We start from the raw sequence: 25,943 nt of genomic DNA, 5'->3' as shown, positions 1-25,943 counted from the left end.
CAGGATGTTAGGGACAAATCAAGCTAGAGATCTTATTTCTTCAACAATCCCTAAATGGTCTGATGTGTGGCAAAGTCTGAGTATTGGCCACCTTTTCTAAGTTCATGGTCCAAGTTTGAGTGTGAGCAACAATACTCTGTGTCTGTCACTAGTTGGAAGACCTAGTAGACTGCAGCTGAACAGTAATTTTCATGTAACTGGGAAGCTCAGTAAGTCCACAATGGCAGAACTGTGGTTCTCTTTTGTTTTGGAATTCTTGCTCTGAAAATCCCATTGCAGGGTTTAACCTAAGCTAGTGGCTGAAGCTGAGACTCATATTCACTCCTGGGTTCACAGCTACAAAGCTGCTGCTTGCTTCTGAACTTGTTTGCCATTCAATACATATCCTAGGCCATGAGATCTTTGCTTATACAAGAACACTAGCCCTCTTCATTTATTCCTGGACCAGTGTCCCAGAATTGAGTCTGAGCTATTAATTGGCACCTCTGTTCATTCCCTGTATGAATTACAGTGGCCTAGTATGGATATAAGTGCTCTTCTTTTCCTTGAACAAAGCCTTGATCCTCTTTCTCTTGCTATCTCCTTGTCTCATGCTCCTGGCCACATTGTGTTCACAATCTCTGTGTACAAACACATCTATTTACCTCCCTATGCAAATATGGGCAGAAAAATGCCTCAGCATAAATTTTTATGTCTTAACTTTCCAGATCAGGACTTGGTTTGAAGCATTTTTTTTTGGTCATTGTTGAAGTATTTTGTTGGAGACTATCTACTATACTTCTTGCTATTTTGGTATCTTCCCGATGTTTTCTTTCTAATTAGTAAAATTTAAAGTCATTTCTCATGAATTTATTACATAGCTTGAACCTCTAACCCTTTAATAGAGTATTTATTGATAAACTGACAAAACTGCTTTTTGAAATAATAGCTGTTCTTATTTACCTTTATATTAAATCCTTTAATTTTCTTTGATTAAGAAAATATTTAAGTTACTTAATATATAAATTGTTAGCAAATATAACCAACAGAAAACAAAAACATAAGTAATTTTATAATAGTTTGAATATGGGAAAGTCATCTCAAATCCTCAATACAATAATAGATGGTTTCTCTTCACTTTGAGAAACACAATTTCACCATTCAGTTAACATCTGATACTGATTAAAGTCTTTCAAGAGTCCACATCACATTTTCCTCAAGAGAAGAATTATATAAACACTATCAAAAAGAAGTTATGTCAGTCTCTTTAGTTCTCCTTTGGTCATCACATTAAACAGTCTCTTCAGAATACACTATGTATGTTAATTCTTTATGGTTTTTTCATACATTGATGTATACTACATTTTTCTTCTATTGCAGTTAAAGCAGTTTTCAAATGAACATATTCCCCTTTACCTTCTTTCTAGTTTATCAATAGTGTATTTCATTTCTGCTCAGATGAAAGGTAAAATTCTGTACTCTCCAATTTCATAAAAAGGAAAACTTTCATTGCAGGAAACATAAAGGTCTATAATCTAATCGCTTTTTAAAGAAACATTCCTTCGGCTCTTAAAGATAATTTAGCAGTATTATTGATCTCTGTGGGAGTACTTAGTGAAACATATGTTAATACAAAAAAATGAAAAAGAAAGAAAAATGAGTTCATTAAAACTAACCAACACCTTAACTAAGTTATATACAATATTCAATACATGTACCTCTGCTGAAGAAGAAAGATGGATGCATTTCTATATTGTTCAAACAGACATTTATCAATAAGACTGCTTAACATTTTTATTAGTACTTTGGCTAAAGGAATTGATGGCACTCTCCTTATATTTATAGATTACAAAATGCTGGAAGAGATAACTACCAAATGGGATAATAGAGTATGGATTTTTAAAAAAAGAACTCTTACAACCTCAAACATTGAAGTAAACCTCAAGAGATTAAGTATTGTAAGGATAAATGTAAAGTCTCATATTTTACATTTGTGAAAATTACATTGTGAAAAGTTAGTAGGGGAAAAGGATATGGGAAAATTGTAAAACTTGTGATTTATTTTTGGTAAAAAACTAAATGTTAAAATGCTAAATACTAAAAATACAAAAATACTAAATATTTAATAAAATATGAAATGCTAAAAATCCCATTTTTATCTAAAATACTAAATACTAAAAATATTTACCAAATACTAAATATGTATTATCAAAATAGCCATGTCACATGGGAATTTTCAACATTTTACTTTGAATTTCCCTGAATTTTCTCCCTCTTTTAACTTGTTGGTTCTTAGATGCTCATAATCAGAAATTACGGATTCTTCAGTGCATTTCTACTTCTTAGGTGCTACTTAGAGAAATTGAATTGAGAAAAACTAGCCTAAAATGTAGAGGGCAGTTAGGGAGAAGCAGAAATATCCTTCATAAGGCAAACATTTTACAAACTTTCAAAAGTTTTGTTTTGTTTTGTTTTTCCCTATGCCCATGTGGAAAGGTATGCGAGTGGATAGAGACAGTATTTGTTACTAACATTGTTTTCAACAATGAAATAAAAAAGTGGTTATAAGCAGTTGCATCTTCTTATTTATTTTAGAATTTTTTCTTTCTCTTAGGTTCTTTGTGAAAATAGAAGAAAAAGTTAGGCACAAGTGAGAAGAAATAAATGAAGCAGAGGAAGGGAGAATTATAATATATAACAGGATGGTCATAAATAGACAGTGAGTTTGGAAATGCAGGCATAAAATTCCCATACGTGAAGACGACTACAGGCTGTCAGAGGCAGAAATACTTCTATTATTTTAGGCACTTATCACACACTGAGTAGTATGCTAATCTCCCTTGCCTTCAAGATTCAAAAAAATTTTAAAAAAGGAAGTTTTTTGTTTGTTTCACAGGAGAGTCACAAAAAAGATAAAAGGTTTGGAAAATCAGGACTTTTTGGAAAGGTTAAAGTAACTGAGATTATTTATCCTGGAGAAGTATAGGCTGAGAGTTGACTTTGTCCTTGTCTTCAAAGATATGAAAAGTTATTATATAGAGGATGGTGAACAGCTGTTCTGCATCTCAGAAGACAGAAGGGGAAGGGGAAAAAACTGGGCTCAGTCCCAAACAGAAGGGATTTAAATGATATATAAGGGGGAACTTTCTGACAGAGCTGTTAAGCACTATACCAGATTACTGGGGGAATGTGGAAATCTCCTTTGCTGGAGGTTTGAAGTGATTAATTGGTCATTATTTACATTCAGTCATGATTGGAGTTTAGTGGACTGGATTAGATGAACTAAATGATTAGATGAATTTTTAATCCTTAGAATTTGTAATTATGATGAATTTGTAATAAATTAGTATTTATTACACACATATATGTACACATGCATATAAGTATGTATGCACATATACATATGAATATGTGTAAGTAAACATATATATGTGTGCATATGTATGGGTATATCTGTGTCTGTGTATATATCTATGGAAGTATATGTGTGTATGTATGTATATTTAAAAGTTTAAGAGACATATATAAGGCCAATAAGAAAACAAAGTATCCTTTATTTCTAATCCTGTCCTGACTATTGGAAAACACTTTGCCTTTTTTCTTTTAAAGACTGACATGGAAAATGCATTTTTCTGGGTTGGTTTTGGGATTTAGTAATCCCTATATTTTTAACTCCAAACTAATTTCAAAATAATTTTGTCTTCTAGAAGAGGCACAACATAATTATCATTCTACTTTACGTTTTTCTTTAAATCTTGATCCCTTCAACTCTGTAATTTGGATCCCCTCTCCAGCTAGTATGACAAGTATTTTTCCATTACTTGTCTCAGACTTTAGAGCTGAATGGAATATTAGAGATTGTTTAGTATCATTAAAGTTGCTTATAGGTAAAGACATATGATGCAGATATATGAAAAGACTTACCAAAGGTAACATAATGAATTAGTGAAAGATTGAAACCTTGAACCCAAATCCCGTCACCTAGTAAAAATTTCCTTCCTGTATACCCCAATAGCTCCTTTAAAATAATTAAGAAACAAAAAAGAATTATAAAATGGAAATTAAAAATTAGAATTTTACTGAAGTTATGTCATACTCTATAACAAGATATTTTATACAATTAGCCCATTTTAAATTAAACAAAGAGTAGGTTGTTAATATTAGTGGTAGTGGTCATATTTCCACACACCACCACCACCATCACTCCCAACTGATTCATAGTGCCTTTAATAACAAATGTAAAAGTTCAGTCTGATTACAAAGTGATTTTGATATTGAACAACCTCTTCTTACTAGACTGAAGAGTACTCATTCTTACACCTACTCACAGTAATATATTATTCATAAAGTGCTTTAATTTTTTCTTCATTTCATGAGCTCTTGAATGTGAAGGATGTGGAAGAATATAGCAATTAATATATCAAGTGAATATAACTTTAAAGGATTTCTAGACTTAATACTTTGAATATCTGATCTCAATGTAAAAATCAATCCTATTGAAGAGTAAATTATAATAAAGAAAAAAAGGCATTATTTCTATTGCCCTAGTCATTAATATCATCTGAAACATATATGCTATCTTTTCTCTCTCTTCAGATGAGGAAGAAAATGGGGCATAAAGGTTATTTTCTGATATTTAATTCAAGAGCCATAAACTTAATGGAAACCACTCACCTATTCATCATATTTTTTAATGCCTTTTTGAAACTATCGATCCAGTCTACTCTGTCTTCATCCTACTGAGCTTCCTCCCACAATGTCAAAGTTTACTCAGGGAAATTTTGGGGATGCACTGTAAAATAGAATGGCAAAATTGCTTCAGAAATAAAGAGAAGTTTCTTCATTTAAGTCAGCCAGCCCTAATCTCATTAAAATCATCCCAACTAGAAAAATGTCTTTACACAATCTGAAATATGAATGGATAGGAAAAAAATATTGTTTACTAAACTAAACTTGAGGATACAAATAGTAAAGAAGGATGTTCTCCATTCTTAAATATCTCATATTCTAAATAGGAGAGAAAATTTCACACCTCCTATTGTTCTAAATATCAAGGAGCAAAAGAATGAATTCCAGAAATTACTGAACAAATGAACCAGATATTTATTCCCTAAGAAAATAATAACACAAACTGGAAAATGGCATGTTAGTAGACAACAACTCACATAAAAGGATTCAGTTACAAGATGAATGGAAAAATTAAGTGGTCCTTAGAATTTAGCAACAAGGAAGGTTTCCATAGTCAAGGGTCCTTAGTTTAGAAATGTATGGCAAATGATAAGGCCTATTCATTTTTCTGAAATAAAATAAGAAACATAAACAATTCACTCTCCCTTTCCTTTCACCTTTGACTGAATCATCAAGTTAATTCAGGCAAAAGCAGTATTGTTTTCTACCATTATACTATGAACTCCTTGACAGCTGGAACTATTTTCATGTATCCATAGCAATTACCATAGCACCTGGCATATGGAAGGGGCTTAATAAATGCTTCTTGATGTACTGGCTGATTGGTTGTTGGAGTTTTTTCACCAACCAATTGAATCATCAGATCCACATTGGACATTAAATATATGTCAGGCAGTTAAAGAGTTTAAAGAATGAGAAAACAGTATTACAGAGCTTTTAATTTAATAGGGGATACAAAAACTGGAAGTAAAATGATGACAGGAGACAAGAATAAAAGAAAGATTCAAAATCTTGGCAATAGCAATTGTTTTGAACTTCCATAGTTTTGAGTATTGTAACTCACTGATTTGAAAGAAAGAAAAGACATTGTACATGGGAAAAGGATAATAAACAGGAACACATCAATATTATCGAACATTTCAAAGACATAAGGGCAATTGTGCCCTCAAGAGAGTCTTTCTGTGTGACTACTTTATAAACACGTTCAAGTATCTATTTTCATTGCAACCAATTCAAGAGATAAAACATGAAAAAGAAAGATGGATAAACTAAGTTAATTAGCAAAGTAGCTATCGTTTGTATTGGAACCCAGAAAAGATGCAATAACAATGTAATGTAGGATTACAAATTTCCTGGAGTCTCCACTAAATCTTTTTTTTAAATTAATTCTTATTTATTAACTTTTAGTTTTCAACATTTATTTCCACAAGATTTTGAGTTCCAGATTTTCTCCTCATCTCTCTCCTATCCCCAGTTAAAGATGTCATGCATTCTCCCCTTCTCCCAATCTGCCCTTTCTTTTATTACCCTCCTTACACCCTTCCCCCTTGCTTTCTTGTAGGGTGACATAGATTTTTACACCTCACTATCTATTTACCATATCTTCCAGTTGCATTTGAAAACAATTTTAAACATTTATTTTTAAAATTTTTGACTTCTAAATTGTCTTCCTTCTTCCCTCCCCACCCACCCTTACTGAAAAGGCAAGCAATTCAATATAGGCTATACATGTGTATTTGTGCAAAACCCTTCCATAATAGTAATACTATGAAAGACCAAGTATATTTTCCTCCATTCTATCCTGCTCCCCACTTATTTTCTTTTCAACTTTGACCCTGTCCCTTTCCAAAAGTGTTTGCTTCTGACTACACCCATCTTCAATACGCCCTCCCTTCTATCACCCTCCTTTATCTTCTTCCCCCTTCCTTTTCTGTAGGTAAGATGCCCAATTGAGTATGTAATTTCCTCTTTAAGCCAACTCCAATGATAGTAAGGTTCACTACCTCTCATCCTCCCAAATCCCTTCATTGCAAAACCTTTTTTCTTGCCTCTCTTATCACATTCTATCTTTCACTTTCTCCTCCCAATATATCCCTCTCTCACCCCTTAATTTTATTTTTAGATATCATTCCTTCATATTCAACTCATTCTGTGATGTCTATCTATCTATCTGTCTATCTATCCTTCTATCTATCTATCTATCTATCTATCTATCTATCTATCTATCTATCTATCTATCTATCTATCTATCCATCCATCCATCCATCCATCCATCCATCCATCTATCTATCTATCTATCTATCTATCTATCTATCTATCTATCTATCTATCTATCTATCTATGTGTCTGTCTGTCTATCTAATTCCTTCAGCTACCTTAATACTAAACAAGTCTTATGTATAAACAGTTCAAATTTAATAAATCTCTTATAATTTCCCTTTCTTATTTTCTTTTTCAAAATTATGTTGACTCTTGTATGTGAAAGTCAAGTTTTCTATTCAGTTTGGTCTTTTCATCATGAATTCTTGAAAGTTCTCTATTTCATTGAATATCCATTTTTCCCCCAAAGAACTATTCTCAGTTTTGCTCAGTAGGTGATTTTTGGTTTTAATCCTAGCTCCTGTGACCTCCAGAATATCATGTTACAAGTTCTTCGATATCTTAATATAGAAGCTGCTAGATCTTGTGTTATCCTGATTATATTTCCCCAATACTTTAATTATTTTTTCTCTCTTGCTGCTTGCAATGTTTTCCCCTTGACCTGGAAACTCTGGAATTTGACTACATTGTTCCTAGGAGTTTTCCTTTTGGGATCTCTTCCAAGAGGTGATCAGTAGATTCTTTCCATTTCTATTTTACCTTCTGACTCTAGAATATTAAGGCAGGTTTTGTTGATAATTTCTTGAAAGATGATTTCTAGGCTCCTTTTTTGATCATGGCTTTCAGGTGGTCCAATAATTTTTAAATTAACTTTCCTGGATGTATTTTCAAGGTCCGTGGTTTTTCCAATGAGATATTTCACATTTTCTTTTATTTTTTTCATTCTCTTGGCTCTGTTTTATAATTTCTTGATTTCTCATAGAATTATTATTATCTGTCTGCCTCTTTCTAATTCTGAAGGAATTATTTTCTTCAGTGAGCTTTTGGACCTCCTTTTCCATCTGGCCAATTCTTCCTTTTAAGACTTTCTTCTCCTTATTAGCCTTTTGAACCTCTTTTGTCATTTGAGTTATTCTATTTTTAAGGTGTTATTTTCTTCACTATTTTGGGGGTCTCCTTTAACAAGCTGTTGCCTTTTTTCCTGATTTTCTTGCATCACTTTCATTTCTCCTCCAAATTTTTCTTCTGCTTCTCTTACTTCATTTTCAGAATTCTTTTTGAACTTTCCCATGACCTGAGACCAAGTCATGTTTTTCTTGTAGGCTTTGGATGTAGGAGCATTGGCTTTCTTTTCTTCTGATTGTATGTTTGATCTTCTTTGTCACCAAGGTAAGATTCCATAGTCTGAGTTTTTTCATGATATTTGCTCATGATCCTCGTCAAACACTTGACTTTCTAACTCCTTGTCAAGGTAGGACTCTGCTTCCAGTGGGGATAGGAGTGGATGTACTGTCCTAGGTTTCAAGAGTTTTGTATCTGTTGCTCAATCCTCTACTGCCTGTGGGCCCAGAGCTCTGAAAGCAAACAAAACCACTGATGCCACAGCTGGTGGCACTTCCTCCTCTTCCCCAGGGCTGTGCCTGAATCATCCAGACCAAGTACCACAATGTTTTCCCACTGATCTTTTATGCTGTCATTGGCATTTGTGGTTTGAGGAGTCTGGAAACTGCCACAACTGCAAGTGATTCAGTCCCCTGAGGCTTGCTCCAACCTTGACTGCACTGGGGAGGCTCACACTGGACTCTGTTCTACTCCCAGCCCAGTGTGATAGATGCTTCTTGTCAAGCTTCCAGGTTTTCTTGGGCTGGAGGTTTGCTTCACTATGTCATTTTGTGAGATCTACAGCTATAGAATTTGTTTAGAGTCATTTTTACAGGTATTTGGACGGTGAATTCAAGCAAGTCCCTGCATTTATTCTGCTGACTTGGCTCCGACCTCCCCAAATAGTTATCTTATGACACATGTTCAACATTGAGATGATTGTAGCAAAATGACTGAACACTGAATACATTTGAGCAAAATAACATGTTTCTTACTGAACTGAAAGTTTTTGAGACAGACAAAACTCTTACTTACTACAGTGTGAATATTTACAAATCACATTTTGCTAAATGTTAATATTCCAATTCATATTCCCCATGTTTTAGCCAAAGGATATGAATAGGCATTTCTCAGGAGAATCAATCCAAACTCTCTAAAGACAGAAAAAAATACTATTACTAATAATTAGAGAAAATGAAATCAGAACAACCATATCAAACTTATCAGAATTGCTAAGTTGACCAAAAAAGGAGGGGTGGCAAATGTGGAGGGGCTATGAGAATACATGTGATTTAATGCACTGTTGTCCTTGGAGCTGTGAAGTAATCTACCTATTCTGGAAAGCAATTTGTAACTTTGGCTAAAAAACTGCAACGTTGTAAACTTCTTGAATCAGCAATAATATTGTATAATAATTAGTTCTATGCCAGTAGAGAGCTGAAAAAAGAGGGAAAAACCATAAATATGAAAGTATTTATAATAACTCTTCTTGTGGTGGCAAAGAATTGGAAGGTGAGGATATGTTCATCAACAGGAGAATAGCTGAAGCAGTGACAATATAGCAATATGATCTATTACTATTTTACTGTAAGAAATTATAGAGGGGGTAGTTTCAGAAAAACCTGAGAAAACTTTTATGAATGAATGCAAATTGAAATGAGCATAATAAGGAGAACAATTTATACAATAGCAACAACATATAAAGAAAATCAACTTTGAAATACTTGGGAACTCTGATTAAAACAAGGACCAGCCCATATTTTCACAGGACTTATGATAAAATATGTCAACAACTGGTAACAGAAAGCACCTCAACATACACAGGAGGGCCTGCTACCACAAGTTCTCAGATCTGCATTCATAAAAGGAAAGGCAACTTTTGAGGAAAGGAGCTTTAATCAAGCAAATGTATTATTCCTTTAACCCAGTACATATATCATTGACCTGCTTCAGAGGAATTAACATCCAGAACTTCAAAGAAAATACAGAGAAATCACAGATATGGCTTCCTCTTCCTGACAATAAACAGACAGATCCAACTACCTGAACATAATTACCAGAGAAGGAAACACCAACATCTGTTTTCCAAGATGTGGAGGGAGGGGCTCCTTAGTGGCTTCTCAGAGGCCCTGTCTGGCCAAACAAATTCTTCCAGAAAGCCCCAAAACAAAACCTCACCCTCAGAGGATTTATAAATCCTATTTTAGAGCCAGAGGGCATTACAACCTATGAGAACCAGTGCCTCATTAACAAAAGGTGTGGGCATTCTTAAATATCTTCCCTAATCAAACTTCCCTTAATGGGCAGGCCCATTAATGGTTGGGGAAGATCTTTAATCACACTAACAATGCAAATACATATACTATTCTAGTTAAAGAAGCTCTTGTTACTGTATTTTACTCCAATTAAAGACTCTTGATTTATAAATGCAAGATTCAATCAGAGGCACTTGATTATACTGAAACAAGAACTGCAAAAGATCCTGTTTTGCTTGTCATCACACCACCTCCAGGCAGAAAGCCGATATACATTCATACTTGAGATTGACGGGGTTTTTTTTTCTCTTTTCTACTTTTATCTTCTTTTCCCCCTCTATTCTTTTTGTCTTCCTTTTTCTTTCCTGTAATGGATTTTATTCTTCTTGTCTTCTCATGGATCAGAAAAGGGGTGGAAGAAAGAATTCTGAGCTAAAAATAAATTTTATTTTAAAAAACACATTTGGAAAACACTGTATATCTTAAGACCTGGGCATTATTAATACACTGGGGCATAGAGTTATTTCTCAAGCTGTTTTACTTTTTTTCCCCTCATAGATACCAGATTTTCTATCCTATACTTATATTCTGTGACTACCTCATATAAGAATATAAATATTGCGCATGCCCAGAAGGTCACTAGAATAGCTAAATGGATGAGTCTATTGGTAGGACTCTCAAATTAGTCCTTTCTTATTAAAAGCATTGTTTGTTTGTTTTCTTTTTTATCAGTGAAGTGGATGTAAACATTCATTGCACGTTTTGAAAGTCAGAGATAACATGAACTTGGAAGGGGCAGTTAATATGATAAATGAGAATATCAACTTTCAACGAGTCATGTTGACCTTAATGAAATAAATGTAGTAAAATTTGGCACAGATTAATGTAAACTCCTACATTTAGGTTGAGAAATTCAACCATGTAAATAAAAAAATGGAATTTGGCAATAATTAATTAGAAAAAATTATGAGGTATTTCTCTTTGATTTTTCTTTTCAGTTCCAAATTCTATCCCTTGACCCATCTGTGCCCTTCCCACAGAAAAGTCAAGAAATATGATACTCATTATGTACATATATATATATATATATATATATTTGTGTGTGTGTGTCATATATATATGATGTAAAGAAAAACATACTTCCACATTAGCACTGGTATTTTTAAAAAAGCAAGAAACAAAGAAAAAATGATTCAATCTGAACTCAGAAAGTTTCAGTTTATCTTTTGGTGGATACATTTTTCATCATGAGTTTTCATCGTGAGTTCTTTAGAACTGTCACAGATCGTTATATTGATCAGAGTAGCTAAATCTTTCAAAGTTGATTATCATTGCAACATAATTGTTGCCGTGTACAATGTTGTAATTATGCTTACTTCACTTTGAAGTTCATGTAAGTTTTCCCAGGTTTTTCTGAAACCATCTAATTCATAATTTCTTATAGCACAACATTATTATGTCACAATCGTATGTCAAAACTTGTTCAGCCATTCTCCAAGTTATGGACACCCCCACAATTTGCAATTCATTGTCACTACAAAAAGAACTTCTCTGGATGTTTTTGTACACATAAATTCTTTTCCTTTTTCTGTGGTCTCTTTTGGTATAGGCCTAGGAACAGCATTGTTGAGTCAAAAAGTTATGCACAGTTTTGTAGCTCTTTGAGTATTTTTCCAAAAGTTTGGTGAACCAGTTCACAGTTTCAAAATAGAGACTTAGTGTATCTGTTTCTCCACATCTTCTCCACACCTGTGACTTTCCTTTGCTGTTATGTTGGGCTAACATGATGGATGTGAGGTAGTACCTGAAAGTTGTCTTACTGTGCATTTCTTTAATTTTTCGTGATTCAGAGCATTTTCACGCCAGAATTAATAGTGTTATCATCTTCTGAAAAGTGTCTGGACATATTCTCTGACCATTTATCAATTAGGGAATGGTTTTTTTTTAATATAAATTTTTCTTATATATTTCATATATTTGAGAAAAGAAACTTTTGTCACAGAAGTTTAACACAAATTTCCCCTGTTTATTGTTTTTCCTTCTCCCTTGGATGAATTTAATTTTTTTATGCAAATCTTCACAGGTAGACCCAGTAGGCCGATTAGGGATATATGGAAAAATTATCATATTTACCTCCTATGATTCTTCTCTATCTCTTGTTTAATTATAAACTCTTTCCTTATCCATAGAACTGAGGTAATTTTCCTCAAATTCCCTAATTTGCTTGTGATATCATCCTTTATGTACAAGCTATGTTTCCATTTTGATCTAATCTTGTTATACAGTGAGAGAAGTTAGTCTACCGCTAGTTTCTGCCAGACTGCTTTTCAGATTTCACAGTAGTTTTTGTTGAATTATAAGTTCTTGCCCAAATAGCTAGGATAATTTATCATAACTAGGATACTGATGCCATTTTCTTTAGTATGTTGTGTACTTAATGTCTTCCATTGATCAAACAATCTATTTCTTATTCACTACCAGATTGTCTTCATAATTATCATTTTGTAGAACAGTTTTACTGCTGGTGTACCTAACTTCCTTTTTAACATGGCTCCCCTTGATATTCTCAAAAGTGTTTTCCTCCAGGTGAATTGTTATTATTTTTAAACTCCATAAAATAATCCTTTGTATTTTTGTGGGCATGGCCCTGAATAAATAAATTAGTTTAATTAATATTATCAATTTTATGAAACTAGTTTAGTCTACCCATTGGCAAACAATACTTCTCCATTTGTTTGGGTTTATCTTTATTTATGTGAAGAGCACTTTCTAGCATTTCTAACAGGAATGGGTATAATATTTTATTGAGAACTTTTTCTGCATCTATTGACACAATCACAGTTTTTGTTGTTTTTGTTACAGATGTGTGATAAATTATGATTGTATTTTCTTACTATTGAAACAATCCTACATTCTTGATATAAATTCAACTGGATCATAACATATCATCCTACTTATATATTGCCAATCTTCATCCAAAAATTTTTATTTCAAATTTTTACAACACTATTCTATTGGATAAAATAATCTATAGTTTCCCCACCCATCTTTTGACATACATGGTTTAGGACTCAAAATTATAGTGTTTCCATAGAAGGATTTTTGGTAGGACTTCTCTTTCAAAGTTAAAATACTATTGTTATTACTTGTTTTTTGAATGTTTGGTAGACTTTCCTTATAAATCAAGAGGATCCTTGTTTGTTTTATTGTTCCCTTATAGAGTTTATTTATAGCTCATTAAATTCCATTTTCTAAAAGGGTTATTTAAATATCCTATTCCCTTTTGTGTTTTTCTGAGCAACTCATATTTTGTAAACATTCAATTCATTGAGAATATCAGGGGTTTTGGCATATAATTAGGCCAAAAAGCACCTAATCATTACATTAATTATATCTTCACTTGTTGTGCATTAACTCTTTTCATTGTCTAAGCTGTTAATTTGTTAATTCTGTTTTTGAGAAATTAGTCATATTTGAATTGACTCTCTCTGGGTGCTGGCAATATTTTCTCCTTTTCCTGGGACCTCTGGAATTTGGCTATAATATTCCTAGCAGTTTTCCTTTTCAGATTTCTTTCAGGAGGTCATTGATGGACTCTTTCGATATTTATTTTACTGTGTGGTTCTAGAATATCAGGGCAGTCTTCTTTCATAATTTCTTGAAAGAAGATGTGTAGGCTTTTTTTTTTTTTAATCATGGTTTTCAGGTAATCGGATAATTTTTAAATTGTCTCTCCTGGAACCATTTTGCAGGTCAGTTGTTTTTCCAATGAGATATTTCACATTGTCTGGTCTTTTTTGTTCTTGTTATTTTTTGTTCCTTTCATCTTGTTTTATAATTTCTTGATTTCTTATAAAGTTATTAGCTTCCAGGTGCACCATTCTAATCTTCATGGAATTATTTTTTTCGCTGAACTTTTGGACCTCCTTTTCCATCTGGCCAATTCTACCTTTTAGAGTATTCTTCTCATTTGCTTTTTGGAACTCTTCTGTCATATGGCCTAGTCTATTTGTAAGGTGTTAGTTTCTTCAGCATTTTTGAGTCTCCTTTATCAACCAGTTGACTCATTTTCATTATTTTTGCATTAGTCTCATTTCTCTTCCCAATTTTTCCTCGACTTCTCTTGATTTTCAAAATCCTCTTTGAGCTTTTACATGACTTGAGACCAATTCATATTTTTCTAGGAGGCTTTGGATGTAAAAGCTTTGATTTTTATTGTTTTCTTCTGTTTGTATATTTGGGTCTTCCTTGTCACCAAAGTAAGAAACGTTACTCTCATTGTTTTTCCAGTTTTTCCTCATTTTCCCAGCCATTTATTTGGATTTTGAGTTCCTCCTCAAGGAAGTTCTCTGCTTCCTGTGGGGCTAGGGAGTGCATGGTCAGCCAATTCATTTCCCCACAATCTGTGGGCCTAGCACTCCAGATACAGCCACTGCAGCTGCCCCTGCTGCTGCTGTGGCTGTGATGCGCTCTTCCACGCCCCCTGCAGTGCCCTGGATTTGGGCCAGACCACTCTACCCTCTCACACAGGTCCAACAGGTTATTCCACTGACTTTCCCATTTCTCCATGGGATTTTTGGGTTACGAAGTCTGGAAACCACTACAGGTGCCAGATATTCAATCTCCCTGGGGCCTGCTCAGGTCCTGGCTGTGCCAGCACAACCCATGTTTGACTGTGCTCTGCTAGAAGTTGGTGCAATAGACACATCCTGTCTACCTTTCAGGAAGTTTTGAGCTGAAGGAAACTCCAGAATTTGTTTAGAGTCATTTTTTATAGCTGTTTGGCTGGGTTTGTGGGGAGAGCTCTATCAAGTCCCTGCTTTTACTCTGCCATCTTGGCTCTGCCGATAATTTCTATTTTAATGTTTAATTGGAGATTGTTTTCTTTTTTATTTCTGTTATTTACATATCCAAATCATGTATCCGTTCTTTATCTTTTATTGATGTAAGTGTTTAGAGGCATGCATTTTCTCATTTTATACTGCTTGGTTGCATTGTACAAATTTAGACATGCTGACTCATTTTTCATTACCTTTAATAAAATTATTACTTTTTTCTGTGATTTGTTCTTTGACTTATTCATTATTAGGTAGATTATGCAATTTCTAATTAATTTTTAATCTATAATTCCAAAGTCCAATATTGAATATAGTATTTATTGAATTATGGTCCAAAAAAAGGTGCATTTAATATTTCTGATTTTCTGAGTTTGTTTGTGAGAGTTCATGCTAATTTTTTTGAAATGTAATAGATAGCTAATAAAAAGACAGCCCATTTCTCCCATTTAATATTCACCAGAGGTCTCACATATCTAACTTTTCTAAAATTCCATTTAGCACCTTAATTTCTTCCTCTTTTATTTATTGTGTAGATTTGTCTATATTTGAGAGGGATAAATGGAGCTCACTCACTAATATAGTTTTACTCTCTATTTCCTCTTGTAATTCATTTAGCTTTCCTTTAAGAAATTGGATGTTATACAATTTGGTACATTTATGTTCAGTAATGGTATTAATGTATTGTCTATGATGCCTTTTAGCAAAATGTAGTTTCCTTGATGATCTCTTCTATTCAGGCCTATTTTTCTCTTACCTTTGTCTGAGATCATTCTTGCTATCTTTTTATCTTCAGTTGAGGAATAATGTATTTTATTTCTGTCCCTTATCTTAACTCTGTGTATGTCTTACTGATTCAAATGTGAGTCTTGTAAATAACATACTGTTGGATTCTGATTTGAAATTAATTTTATCTTTCTTTCAAAGGATTAATTCATCCTTTAAGATTGACAGTTATGATTACTGTATATTTCCTCCTGTCATATTTCTTTTATTTATCTCTCTCTCTCTTTTTGCTCTGTCTCTCCTCAAATGTCTATTTTACATTTGTCCATGGCTTCCTTTGATCCACTCTCCATTTTGTCATCCTTCACCTTTGTCTCTTCCCCTTCTTCTCCCCATGCACTCTCACACACAAACACACACAAACACATGCACATATATGTATATACACATATGTGTATATACACATATATACACATATACACATATACATAAGTATGCATTAACATGTATATGTATGTTTATATATATATATGTATATATATATGTGTGTGTGTGTGTGTGTGTGTGTGTGTGTGTGTTTGTGTGCATGTGTTTGCATTTGTATTTCCCTCTTTGACCCAATTGAGATGAGCATGAGGTTCAAACATTGCCTGGTCCCCTCCACATATCCATTTCCATTGTAAAAACTCTTCCTTTCACTTGTTTTTTTTTTTGACATAATTTCCCCCACTTTTCCTCTTCTTTTCCCTTCTCCCAGTGTGTTCCTCTTTTTGACCCTTCGTTTGAGATTATCCAATGTAGTAGAATCATATTCATGCCCACTTTATAAATAGTTTTCTTCTCAATACCTTAATGGCAATATAATTTTTGCATATTATCATCATCCCATATACTCCATTAGGATTTCTCACTCATATTTATCTTTTTATGCCTCTTTTGAGTCTTGAATGTCAAATTTTCTATTCATTGACAATTATTGTTTGTGATTTTTTTTTTCAGTCAGGAATGGTTGAAAGTTCTCTATTTCTTTCCCTGCCATTTTTTTTTTGTCAGAGGGATTATTTCAATTTTGCTTGACAAGTTATTTTTGGTTGTAATTCTACTTCATTTGTATTCTGGAACATCATATCTCCAGCTCATTGATCCTGTAAAGCAGTTGCTGCTAAATCTTGTGTGATCCTGACTGTGACTTCACAGTACTGAATTATTTCCTTCTGGCTGTTTACCAAATTTCCTCCTCATCTTGGGAGCTCTGAAATCTGGTTATAACTTTCCTGGGATTTTTATTTGGTGATCTCTTTCAGGTAATGATCAATGAATTCTTTCAATTTATATGTATTACTCTTTGTTTTTACTTTATTTCAACAATTTCCCATGGCAGTTTTTGAGGGGAAAGGATGTCTAAACTCTTTCTTTGAACTTGACATTTAAGTAGAAGAATAATTCTTGAATTATTTCTCCTAAATGTATTTTCCAATTCAGTTGCTTTTCTATTTTTAAATTAAATTATTTTATTTGTTTCAGTGTTCAACAATCACTTCCATATATCGTAGATTTTTTTTGGTTTCCTCCCCTTTATTCCTTCCTCACTCCCCACTCTCTCCCTGAGATGGCATACAATTTTATATAGGTTCTACACGTACCTCCTGATTAAACACGTGTTGCAGAGAAGAATTAAAATGAATGGGAGAAACCATTAAAATAAAACAAAATAAAACATAATACAAAAGAAAATGATCTATTTCTATCTGTGATCCAATTGCATAGTTTATTCTCTGAATGTGGAAGGCATTTTGCCTCAAGGGTCTACTGGAAATTTTTTAAGTATATGCATTTCAATGAAGTACTGAGTCTGCCAGAAAAATTCCTCACACACTGTGGTTGTTGCTGTTTACCAAGTTCTCCTGGTTCTTCTCATTTCACTCAGCATCAGTTCATATAAGTCTTTCCAGGTTTCTCTGAAGTTTTCCTGTTCATCATTTCCCATACCACAACAGTATTACATTACATTCATATACCACAATGTGTTCAGCCATTCCCCAATTGATGGAGATCCCCTGGATTTCTAGTTTTGGGCCACCACAAAAAGAGTTACTGCAAATATTTTTTGTACATGTGGAACTGTTTTCCATTTCTTTTTTTTAATATTTTTTAATTTTTTAAAATTTATTTTCAGTGTTCTACAATCACTACCATACAACTTAGACTTTTTTCCCCTCCCTCCCCCTCCTTCCTTCCTACCTCTTACCTCCTTCCCAGAGATGGCATAAAATTTTATACAGGTTCTACACATATATTCCTAGTGAATACATTTTCACTATACTCATGTTGTGTAGAAGAGTTAAAATGAATGGGAGAAATCATATAACAAACCAAAATATAATACAAAAGAAAATTATCTGTTATATTCTGTGATTGAATTCCCTAGTTCTTTCTCTAGATGTGTAAGGCATTTTGCCTTAAAAGATCATTGGGAATTTTTTTAAGTGCCTGCATTACAATGATGTTCTAAGTCTACCAGAAAAAATCCTCTCACATTGTGGTTGTTGCTGTATACAAAGTCCTCCTGGTTCTCCTCCTTTCACTCAGCATCACATCATATAAGTCTTTCCAAGCCTCTCTGAAGTCTTCCTGTTCATCATTTCCTATAGCACAATAGTATTCCATTACATTCACACACCACAATTTATTCAACCATTCCCCAATTGATGGGCATCCTCTTGATTTCCAGGTTTTGGCCAACACAAAGGTGAAGCTATAAGTATTTTTGAACATGTGGGACCCTTTCCCATTTTTATGCTCTCTTGGGGATATAGTTCTAGAAGTGGTATTGCTGGATTAAAGGGTATGCACAATTTGAAGTCCTTTAGGCATAGTTCCAAACTGCTCTCCAGAATGGTTGGATCAGCACACAGCTCCACCAACAATGAGTTAGTGTTCCAACTCTCCCACATCTTCTCCCGCCAGGCCTAGAGGCCTGTGTGGGCTACCCGAGTCTTCTTACCTCACCTCCGAGGTCTTCGGCTGGCCACGCCAGATGCACATATGAGAGAAAGGACGTTCCAGAGTCGAACAAGGGTTGAGCTTTATTTCAGGGTCTAGTTACAAGTGCAGGGGAGTCTTCCTTAGGAGGAAGAGGGGGAGATTTCCTAAGGAGGCTAAGATCTTAAGGGATTGGAAGTAGAAGTACAAGCGGGGAGAGAGGGGGAGGGGAGAGAGAAGAGAAGAGAAGCGGAGCCTACTGTCCTCTTGGCTCCTCACGTGCTAAGAGAGCTTTCAGGCTTCCTCAATCCTACTTAACCTTCAGCCGCATAGTTTGCATCTAAATACCGTGCTGTTAGATAACAATAGTGTGCCCAGATCCAGGACGACCTCGAGGGTGGGGAGATCTCTCTCCCATCACGTTTCTCACGGGAAGAGGCGGAATTACTCGAGATAGCTCGGTTCACCTCTATTCCCTGCTGTTTCCTGGGAGGGTCTCGTGAGAGCTCTAAGATTTAGAAGCTCCCACCTTTACCCGCCCGAGACTGTCCACACGGAATTGAGCTTCCAATCCCAACATCCTCCAACATTTATCATCTTCCTTTTCTGTCATGTTTGCCAATCTGATAGGTGTGATATGGTACCTCAGAGTTGTTTGAATTTCCATCTCTGTAATCAATAGTGATTTAGAGCATTTATTCATATAGAGCTTTAATTTCTTCCTCTGAAGAAGAATAAAGTCAATTTTGGCTTTATTTTTGTATATAGTGTCAGACTTTGGTCTATGATCAGTTTACTCCACACTGTTATCCAATTTTCCAAGCAATTTTTTTCAAACAGTGAGTTTTTATTGCAGAAGCTGGGGTACTTGGGTTCACCAAGCAGTAGATTGGTATATTCATTGACTACTGTCTTGAGTACCTGACATATTCCACTGGTCTATCCCTCTGCTTCTTTCCCAGTACCAACTAGTTTTGATAATTGGTGGTTTATAATACAATTTGAGATCTGTCAGGTCTCGTCCACTTTCCCTAGCATTTTTTTCATCAGTTCCATTGATATTTTGGACCTTTTCATCTTCCAGATAATTTTGAAATTTTTTTTCTAGCTCCAGAAAGTAGTGATTTGGCAGTTTGATTGATATGGCACTGAATAAGCATATTAATTTAGATAGAATTATCATTTTTATTGCATTAACTCAGTCTATCCCCAAGGAAATAACATTTTTCTACTTAGATCTGACTTTATTTGTGTGAAAAGTGTTTTGTACCTGTGTTCATATAGTCCCTGTATTTGTTTAGGCAGGTAGACTCCAAAAATTTTATAATGTGTACCATAGCTTTAAATGGGATTTCTCTTTCTATCTCTCACTTTTGGGCTTTGATGGGAATATATAGAAATACAGAAGATTTGTGTAGGTATATTTTGTAACCTGCAACTTTGCCAAAGTTGTTTATTATTTCAGGTAGTTTTTTACTTGATTCTCTGGGATTCTCTGAGTATATCATCATATAATTTGCAAAGAGTGATAACTTAGTTTCTTCTTTGCCTACTACAATTCCTTCAATTTCTTTTTCTTCTTTTATTGCTACAGCTAAAGTTTCTAGTATCATATTGAATAATATTAGTGATAATAGACATCCTTGTTTCACCCCTGATCTTATTGGAAATCCAAGTAGCTTATCCGATTTGCATATAATATTAGCTGAAGGTTTTAGGTAGATACTGCTAATAATTTTATGGAAAGTTCCTTTTATTCCTATGTTCTCCAATGCTTTCAGTAGGAATGGGTATTGTATTTTGTCAAAAGCTTTTTCTGCATCTATTGAGATAAATCATTTGGTTTTTGTTAGTTTTGTTGTTGATATGATCAATAGTGTTAATAGGTTCCTAATATTGAACCAGCCCTGCATTCCTGGTATAAATCCTACCTGATCATAATGTATTATTCTCATGATAATATGCTGTACTCCTTTTGCTAAAATCTTCTTTAAGATTTTTGCATCTATATTCATTAGAGAAACTGGTTCATAATTTTCTTTCTCTTTTTTGGCTCTTCCTGTTTTAGGTATCAAAACCATACTTGTATCATAAAAAGAATTTGGGAGGACTCCTTCTTCCCCAATTTTACCAAATAGGTATTGGAATTAACTGTTATTTAAATGTTTGATAGAATTTACTTGTGAATCCATCTTGCCCTGGAGATTTTTTGCTAAGAATTTCATTGATGGCTTGTTGAATTTCTTTTTCTGAGATGTGGTTATTTAAGTATTCAATGTCCTCTTCTGTTAGTCTGAGCAAGTTATATCTTTTAAAATAATCTTCCATTACATTAAGGTTGTGGAATTTATGGGCATACAGTTGGGCAAAGTAATTTCTTGTTAATGTTTTAATTTTTTCCTCATTGGAGGTGAGTTCACCCTTTTCATTTTTGATACTGGTCATTTGGATTTCTCCTTTCTTTTTTTAATCAAATTGAATAAAGGTTTATCAATTTTATTGTTTTTTTCATAAAACAATCTCCTTGTTTTGTTTATTAGTTGAATTGTGTTCTTAATTTCAATTTTATTAATATCTCTTTTGATTTTCAGGATTTCTAATTTGGTATTTCCTTGGGGATTTTCAATTTGTTCTTTTTTCATCTGCATGCCCAATTCATTTATTTCCTCTTTTTCTATTTTGTTCATGTAGGGGTTCAAAGTTATAAAACTTGACCTAATAACTGCTTTTGCAATATCCCATAAAATTTGCTTACCTCACTATTGTAACCCACACATTCTTTAGAATTAGATTGTTTAGTTTCCAATTAGTTTTTAATTTATGTTTTCATGGCCTTTGATTACATATAAGTTTTATTGCATTATGACCTGAGAAGAATGCATTGATTATCTCTGCCTTTCTGCACTGGATTGTGAGGCTTTATGCCCTAATGCATGGTTAATTTTTGTATTGTGCCATGTACTCTAGAGAAAAAGGTATATTCCTTTTTATCCCCATTCAGTTTTCTCCAGAGATTTATCATATCTACCTTATCCAGGGTTCTATTTACCTCCTTAACTTCTTTCTTGTTTATTTTGAAGTTAGATTTATCAAGTTCAGAGAGGGGAAGGTTGAGGTCCTCCACTACTATAGTTTTGCTGTCTATTTCTTCTTGTAATTCCCTTAACTTTTCCTCTAAGAATTTGGATGCTATACCACTTGGAGCATATATGCTTAGTTATGAAATTGCTTTGTTATCTGTGGTGCCTTTTAGCACAATATAGTTTCCTTCCTTAAATTTTTTGATTAGATTTATTTCTGCTTTTGCTTTATCTGAAATTAGGATTGCTAACTCTCCTTTTTTTACATTAGATGAAGCACAATATATTCTACTTCAACCTTTTACCTTTACCCTATGTGCATCTCCCTGTTTCAAATGTGTTTCTTGAAAACAAAATACTGTTGGATTATGGTTTTTAATCCATTCTGCTATCCATCCCTATTTTATGAGAGAGTTCATCCCAGTCACATTCACAGTTATAATTACTATGTGTGTCTTCTCTTTGTCCCCTTTCCCTTTGTTTATGCTCTTAGTTCTCCCGTCTCCCTTCCCCTCCAATATAGAGTTTTAATTTTTGACCATTGCCTCCCTCCGTCTTCCCTCCCTTCTTTCAGTTCCCTCCCTTTTAATCCCCTTTTCCCTTACTACTTTTTCCCTCCCTTTTTTGCCTTCTCCCCCTTTTCTTTCCCCCTTCCCCTCCTACTGCCTATAGAACTGATACTATTTCTATACTTTACTGAGTTTGTTGTACCTTCAGGAGAAAGTACCTCTCAAACAATGCTCATCTCCCCACCCTCTTTCCCTCTACTGTAATATATTTTTGTGCCTCTTCCTGTGGTGGAATCTATGTTTTTCTACCTTTTACTTTTCACATCTCCCATTACAATGCCTTCACACCCTTAAATCCCATTTGTTATCATCATATCATTTAATTTATACCCACTTCCTCTATCTTTGTGTAGCCCTTTTATATTTCATGATAAATATACAATTCTCAAGATTAACAAGTATCATCTTCTCTTGTAGGGATGTAAACAGTTTGCCAATATTGTGTAACAAGTTTTGTTTTCCCGTTTACCTTTTTATGCCTCCCTTGAGGCCTGCATTTGAACATCAAATTATCTATTGAGTTCTAGCCTTTTCATCAGGAAGTTCTGGAAATCCCTTATTTCACTGAATGTCCATCTCCTTGCCTGAAATATTATGCTCAACTTTGCTGGGTAATTAATCTGTGGTTGTAGTCCCAGCTCCTTTGCCTTATGGAATATCATATTCCAATTCTTTTGATCTTTTAATGTAGAAGCTGCAAGGTCCTATGTGATCCTGACTGTATCTCCTCAATATTTGAATTGTTCCTTCTGGCTGCTTGCAGTATTTTATCCTTCATTTGATAGTTCTGGAGTTTGGCAATGATATTCCTTGGTGTTTTTAGTTTTGGGTCCCTTTCAGGAGGTGAACAGTGGATTCTTTTGATGACTGTTTTGCCCTCTAGGTCTAGGGCTTTTGGGCAATTTTCTTTGATGATTTCTTGTATAATATTTTTCCAGACTCTTTTTTTCATCATTGCTTTCTGGTAGGCCAATAATCCTTAGATTTTCTCTCCTGGATCTATTTTCCAAGTCAGTGTTTTTCTTCAAATTAGATATTTTACATTTTCTTCTATCTTTTCAATCTTCAGATTCTGTTTGACTGATTCTTGATGTCTCATAGATTTATTAGCTTCTACTTGCCCAATTCTATTTATTGCCAAATTGTTTTCTTCAGGTAACTTTTACATCTCTTTTTCCATCTGTCCAATAGCTCCTGTCCAATTGTTCCTTTTAAAGAGCTATTTTCTCCAATCATTTTAAATTCTTCTGATTTCTTTTTTCATATTTTTAACGTCATTGATCAGTTTTTCTTGTATTTCTCTACTTTGGCTTTAAAACCTGAGCTGTTCCAAGAAGACCCTCTGTGTTTCAGACCAGTTCATATACCCTTCTTCAGTTTCAGATGGGAGTGCAGTCTCAATGCTGACCTCTTTGGTATTTGTGTTTCGGCTCTTATCCCTGTGGAAAGATTTTATGGTCTTTTCTTTTCTGCTTCACTTCTTACTCATGATGATCACCCTTTTCTATGGCTTCTAAAATAGATCACTGTGCCTGGTCCACAGAGGGCTCTGTCTCATAGTTCTTGTGCTTAAAACTTGAGGCTTTGTATGTTGTGGCCTCTGGTTCTTTCAACTAGAAGCTAAAATGCTGCAGCTTACCTGGTGCTGAGCTGGCTGGTGTTGGAAAGAAGAGGCTAGGTGTGGTCTTTTTGGGTTTCCTCAAGTTACCCTAGCTTGTTAAGTGTGGGAGAGAGGTGGTCTGGCCACAGGAGGTCTCCTCTGCTGAGCTGGAGCATAGGCAAGCTCAGCAGTTGGTGATTCCATCTGCATTAGTGTCTTCCCAATTCCCATGGGGTGCTGATGCATGCCTGGGGTTCTGGTGTTGGTGGTTGCGGACTTTACCTCCTTGGGGCTCTGGATCTTCTCCAAGTTTGCTGATGTGTGGCTGTCTGGGGTGGCTTGGGTCCTCGACTGGCCCCCTTACAGTCACATCAAGAGGAACCCTCCTTGGTGATTTTCCTAGCCTCACAGGCGAAGAGACTGTTTACTCCTTCTGCTTCTCCCACTATTCCAGGGTTTTTTCCTGGGGAGACATTCTCTGGGTTCACCAAGGTCAAGAAGGGGAGGGAGGTAGCATTTACTGATCACTCCACCATCTTGACTCTTAAAACCAGAAAAACTCAGTTGTTTTTCTAATGAGATATTTCAAATATTATTCAATATTGAATATTGAATTGAATATTGAATAATAATATTCAAATATTATTTTTTCATTAAATTTGACTTTTTTTGATGTCTTAAAGTCATGAGCTTCAACTATGCTAACTCTGATTTTTAAGGGATTAATTTTTTTCCTTGACCTTTTGCCCATCATTTTTCATTTGTACCCTTCTGCTTTTTAAGGTGTAACTTTTACCAGTGTATTATTGTACCTCTTTTTCCAATTCTCTTTAAAAGGTGTTATTTTTTTTATAATTTTGTGTGCCTTTTTTTTTTACTAAACCTTTAATTGTCTTTTCATAATTTTCTTTGTTTGCTTTCATTTCTTTAAATAATTTTTCTTCTACCAATTTTTTTTGATTTTGAAATTTTTTAAGCTCTTCCATGAATTCTTCTTTGACTTGTGTTAATTCAATTTATTTGTGGCTTTGTTTGAAACTGTTTAAAGTTCATTGTCCTCTTCTGAATCTGTATTGATCTTCCCTGTCACCATAGCAACTTTTTTATGGTCAGGTTCTTTTTTGTTGTAATTTGCTCTTTTTGCTACCCTATTTCTTGATTTTCAACTTTATATTAATATTTGACTCTATTCTTAGCATGGTGGAAGAAGCGTACTCTCTCGGATATCAAGGATTTTCACACTGCTGTTTATAGATCTAGTTCTAGAAGTTTCAAAGTTTTTGGTTCTTTCATAGTGGTGTGACATGGGAAGAAGTGTGGTCACTATTCTGCTGGCCTGTCCTCTGGTCGTTACCCAGGAAAGGCCCATTGATCCCTTTAGGATTGCAATTAATATTGCTACTCAAGGTCCCTGATCACTTGTGACCAAAAATGACACTGCCCCTCAGGGCTTCCACTTCCTCCTGAACAAAAATTCTCCTCACCCTTGAACTCTTCTCCAGAAGTGAGTAGAGGCAATGAAGTTGCAAAAATTTATGCCTCTGGGTTCACACTCTCTCATGCATAAAATTTCTCACCTCTAGCCTTGGACTACAGTCCAGAAGTATATATAGATAATGGGGTTATCAGACAGCATCTGGTCCTGCATTCAGTGCTAGCACAGAGGTCGAGTGTAATTTTCTGACCACTTTCCAGGTCTCCTTATCATTTCTGGCTTGTGAACTCCCAAAACTATTGCTGATTCTGTCATCACTTCCTAGTAACATCACTGGTGTTTTATTCATGTGGGCTCTGTGTCAGCATCCACCCTTCTTCCTGTTTCTAACCTTCTAAGTTATCTTGGAATGGAAGACTTTCATGCCCTGACCTTTTCTTGATTTTTTCACTCTAGAATTTGATTTGAGGTACTATTATAAAATTGTCTGGAGGGGACTGTTGGGAGAACTCAGATGACTGTTTCTTTTGTTCTGCCATCTTGACTCTGTCCCCCAAAGTCTCTGTTCAATCTTTTTAAAAATTATGTTCTA

The sequence above is a fragment of the Notamacropus eugenii genome, chromosome 5 (assembly GCF_028372415.1).
Source record: "Notamacropus eugenii isolate mMacEug1 chromosome 5, mMacEug1.pri_v2, whole genome shotgun sequence".
NCBI lineage: Eukaryota > Metazoa > Chordata > Mammalia > Diprotodontia > Macropodidae > Notamacropus > Notamacropus eugenii.
The sequence above is the reverse complement of the archived record's forward strand: the minus strand, read 5'-3'. Positions refer to the sequence as shown.